This window comes from Panthera tigris, chromosome C1 (assembly GCF_018350195.1).
Source record: "Panthera tigris isolate Pti1 chromosome C1, P.tigris_Pti1_mat1.1, whole genome shotgun sequence".
Taxonomy (NCBI): Eukaryota; Metazoa; Chordata; class Mammalia; order Carnivora; family Felidae; genus Panthera; species Panthera tigris.
In genome coordinates this window covers 113,900,566-113,905,689 of record NC_056667.1, presented here as the reverse complement: position 1 = coordinate 113,905,689, position 5,124 = coordinate 113,900,566, and the positions used below count along the sequence as shown (strand labels likewise).

Genomic DNA, 5,124 nt, shown 5'->3' with positions numbered 1-5,124 from the left:
AAAACCCATAGAATGTATAACCCTAAGAGTAAACCCTATTTAAACTATGGAATTTCAGTGATAATGATGTTCTAATGTAGGTTCATCAATTACAACAAGTGTACCACTCTGGTGGGGAGGGAGGTTCTGCATGTGTGGGGACAGGGGGCACATGGGAACTCTATAGTTCTGCTCAATTTTGCTGTGAACCTAAAACTGCCCTAAAAAATAAAGTCTATATAAAAAGGAAAAAGATAAGGAGGAGGAACCATTGGGCTTTTCACTGTGGGTGAGACCTCAGGCCAGGTTTCCACCTGCCGCTGGAGATCTGGCTGGGATCTAATCTGATCTTTCTTGATCCAATCAAAGGAGGTGCAGTCAAGGATGCCATTTGAAGATTATTTAGTTGTTCTTTTTAGTTGTGAGTATGAGACTAAAGATTAATCTTTCAGGCTAAGAATAGGTCCCCTTAGGGAGAGTGTTTTAGGCTGGCCTAGCTTAAGTCCCACTGCTGATGGGCAGGCTCATTACAGCAAATGACCATTGATTCACTTTTTCATTCCTTCAAGCAAATTTATTTGGTGCCTATGTATCGAACACTGCTTTGGGGTTAAAAACAAAACACATGGGTTATTACTCTGGGTGCAGACACAAGACCTAACACTGCTTAGAGTCAAATTGTAACTTTGCTTCTGATGAGGTTTTTGGGATGACAGTGGGGTTGGTGGGGTCTGGAGCCAAAGGCCAAGAAAGAATTCTTGAAGACGTCTCTAGTGCAAAATGGGGATTTTATTAAAGCAAGGCGATAGGATCCATGGGCAGGAAGAGCTGCCCCCAGATCAGGAGGAGAGATGGGAAGGTAAGGTCCAGGGGAAGTTTCCAGTGAGATTTTAATATGCTAAGGAAGACTCACAGGATACTGGAGGCCTAGCCATTGTCAAGCTAAGGTTGTTTGCCTTCTAGCAAATCATTAGCATTAAGACATAGGGAGTTCCTGGAGAAACACTTTACTCTGCCAGCCTCAAGTGTCTGTCACTGGGCTGCAGCTTATAAGGAAATTTAATTCTATCTGCCATTTCCTTCTGCCTTTGTTCCCCACATCCTTATGGAGGGGTGATGTTTGGGCTCCAGGAAACAGAGTCTATAGGTTTCTGGAGATTAGGCTATTGATGAGATTGTTTTTTTCTTGTGATTTACTAAAATATTTGCAAATAGATGGAAACTGAGGTCCTGTAGGACTATGATCTCTATCAGTTAACCATTTGTTTTTCCCCTTTTCTTTGTTCTAGAGCAGCCAAGAGAGCCCGAGGAAGATCAAACATGTCCCACCTGGGGGTGAGGGGCTGTTTGTGGGCCTGTCAGCTTGCCTTATGCTCCTTCTTCACTTCTGTTATGTGACTGTGTGAAAGTGAATTTGATTTCCCTGAGCCTCAGTTGTATCATCTGTAAAATGGAGATAATATAACCCATTTCCTCGGGTTGTAGTGAGGCTAAAATTAAGCTAACCACTGGCACATAGCCTCTGTCTAGGGTGGTCACTACTGAGGGGTTGATCTTGCTGACTCTCTGGTCTGAGAGCAGGCCAGCCAGCCCAGGGGCCATCAACAGGTGTCTCATTCGGGCATGACCCACAACTCCTTTGCATAAGTGGAGGTAATACGTGGTTAAGATTTGTAAGCCCAGGTGCTGAGGTTTCCTTTAGTCTCGGGTGACACCCTGGAAAGTTGTTCCAGGCCAGATGTGTGGCTGCCCAAAGGCCTGGCAGAAGCCAGTAGGCCCAGACCGAGTGGTTCCCAGTGGCATGCACACATGTGAAGCCCACATGTGGCCAGTAGCACCTCAGTCCCCACCAAGGATGCGTGGAGACCAGAGCTGCAATCACAGGACTGTACCGGCCCCCTCCCTGCTGGGACAGTCACACTGCTGGTGGCCAGGCTCGTGCTCCAAATGGTGGAGAAGCTGTAGGCAAGGCTGGCTGCAAACCTGGACCCTAGGAAGCTATGGAAATATGTAAAGAAACGCTCCACCTTGCCTGTTACAGTAGCCATTGTTGTGGAGAGCGGTCATGAGAACAGTAAATAACCTGTGAAAACACCAGCATTGGAAGTTTTGCCAGGGACTCAGTGGCCCAGGGGAATAAGCTGGTTTCTGTATAACCAGACGATTGAAACTGATGAAAAGGACTTGAAAAAGAGCCATCATTTTTTGTTTTATTCTGCTTTTTATTTTAAATTTTAGTTCGTTAACATACAGTGTGATATGGGTTTCAGGAGTAGAATTCTATGATCACTTACATGCAACACCCAGGGCTCATCACAAATGCCCTCTTTAGTAACCATCACCCATCTAGCCCACCCTCCCACCCACCTCCCTCTGTCAACCCATATTTTGTTCTCTATCATTAAAAGTCTCTTGTGGGAACACCTGGGTGACTCAATTGGTTAAGTGTTTGACTTCAGCACAGGTCATGATCTCATGGTTAGTGAGTTTGGCCCCACGTTGGGCTTTGTGCTGATAGCTCAGAGCCTGGAGCCTGCTTTGGATTCTGTGTCTCCCTCTCTCTCTGCCCCTCCCCTGCTCACACTCTGTCTCTCTCTCTCTCTCTCTCTCTCTCTCTCTGAAAAATAAATAAACATTAAAAACTTGAAGAAAGTATCTTATGGTTTGTTTCCCTCTCTTCTCTCCCACCTTGTCTCCCCATACATTCATCTGTTTTGTTTCTTAATTTCACATAAGAGAAAAATCATATGGTATTTGTCTTTCTCTGATTGACGTATATCGCTTAGCGTAATACATTCTAGCTCCATGTAGTTTTTGATGGCTGGGTAATGGTTGAACGTGCCCCAGAGAGGACCTTCAGAAGAAGTAGGACATAGAGAAGGACTACCAAGAAAATTGAAAAGCCTCCAACAGCCAATCCACATCCTCGATCACAGACAGGGAAAAAAGACAACAACAACAAAACTTAGAAAACTCAGACCTGGAAATACCTCACAAAGTGTCTCACAATCTTGAGAGGAGAGATGAGAGGAAGAGGTGCCCCAGAGTTTCACCAGCTTCTTCCTATTTCTATTTCTCAGTCCAGGAATCTTCTGATTACTGCCATGTTCAGACCCCTCCATCATCCACCTGTCCTCATCAAGTGTTTGTGGACAATGGTCCAGATCTCCAGTGGAGGACCAGCAACCCATTGTTCCACACCAGAAGCCTGGTCACACAAATTCCTCCCAGGATGGTCTGGGGCTCAGTCAATAATAGCACCTGAGTGAGCCCCAGAGGAAAGGGGCTGTGGGTCAAAATAAGGAGCACAAACTGACCCACAAGGAATAAACTTTTGAAGGATACCAAAGGGGATGGAAAATCCTCCTGCTTTGATCAGCAAGAAATCCCACAAGGTGGTATCCATAGAAGAAAGTCAAAGGCCACTGGAAGGGATGAAGCAAAGGAGAAACCACCCTCTAGTGGTATCAAGAAAGAAGGAAAGAAAAGGCAACAGCCTCAAGAAGTTTTTGCTTCCCTCGGAGTTGCTTTAGACAACCATCTTAAAAAGCTCAAACACAGTGTCAGCGAAAACCAAACCAAACAAGCAAATTCCAGAGGTTGTAAACACAGGAGAGGGGGCCAGGGTAAAAGAGGTTTCTAACAACCTAAAGACTTAAGAAGGGAAACTTCTTAAGACTTCTAATTTGGATAAAGTCAGTGGTCTCCCTCCCTGAAGTTGAGGAAGATATGGATGATTAATTCAAGCATCCCATCATGTCTTTGGAGTCATACCTTGACTATGTCCAGCCCCGGAAGTAAAAGACAATTTCATTTTTATGGAAACTTTAATCACTGCACTTGAAGAAAAACAATACATACAAAAATAATATTCTAAAAGCACTAGGCAAAAAAAACCATGGACTCCATTCAGAAATTATCTAAAGTGAAGGAAGACAAGTCAGAGAAGCTACAGCCAAGTGGAGCTACTTCTGCCAAGTTGGAAAGGTCCCCACTAAGGCATTACCAGTGTTATCAGACTTCTTTTACTGAGGTTAGAGGTCCATTACCATCCACCTCCTGCCCTCAAAGTGGTGTTCTCCTTCCAACAAAACACAGAGCATTCTCTTCACCCCAGGAAAAAGAAGCTGACTTTCTGAACTCAGAAGGAATTCTAAGATGCAGGTATATTCTGGTTCTCCAAGTGCCTATCTTCTCAAAACAACTAAGAGAAGAAAAGAGAAAAAAGTTGAAGTTACAAATACTTGCTGGTGACTTTCTGGCATCTTCACTTGACAGCCAGATCAACAACATTTATGGAGTCCCTATTTTTAATGAGCACATGGTATTAGCAACTGCAAAATGAAATGCTATGTCTCCTTTAAACCTAGAAATTTTTCAGGAACGCAGTTTACATGCTAACGAAAAAACTTAGAAGTGTGATCCTTCAGTAATAACTTTTCAAGGACATTTTGTAAAAAGCGCTTCTTGGGTCCAAATTTACTTTTATTTAACAATTTTCTTTACACCATTGTTTAAAGTGGCATTTCCCACACACATTTGTAGGTCTCACCACACATACGTACAAAGCAAACAAGTGTTTTTAAATTATTTTTTTTCATTTAAGGAATCATAGGATAGTTTAGTTCTTAGTAAAGAACAGAAGTTTTCAAATTGCTAATGTTTCAAAACTTTATTTAAATAAAAAATCAAAGTACTTTGATCAAACCAGGCTAGAATAAAATGTTAATAATGTCCATTCTTATAGCTGTTAACCCACTTGTGTTTGAAAACAATCTGAAAATAATAAGTACTTTATTTTTTGTTTAATTTTATTAATGTTTATTTCTGAGACAGAGACAGAGCGTGAACAGGGGAGGGGCAGAAAGAGGGAGACACAGAATCTGAAACAGGTTCCAAGCTCTGAGCTGTCAGCACAGAGCCTGACGTGGGGCTCGGACCCACAAACTGTGAGATGATGACCCGGGCTGAAGTCGGACGCTCAACCAGCTGAGCCACCTAAGCACCCCATAAGATGTACTGTAATAAGCCTCAAAATAGTTGGCATGAAAAACGGTTATTGAATTAAAAAATGAACAGATATTAATAAAAGTGAGTTAGTATCAGGAAACATAGTTGAGAGTTGAAGTGTTTAGAGTTTGAATA

General features: G+C 42.8%; 1 pseudogene; it reads left to right on the top strand.

The window, feature by feature from the left end:
* The first annotated feature begins 1,717 nt into the window (after positions 1 to 1,717).
* Positions 1,718 to 4,233, top strand: LOC122240793 (annotated as a pseudogene).
* The last annotated feature ends 891 nt before the right edge of the window (positions 4,234 to 5,124 follow it).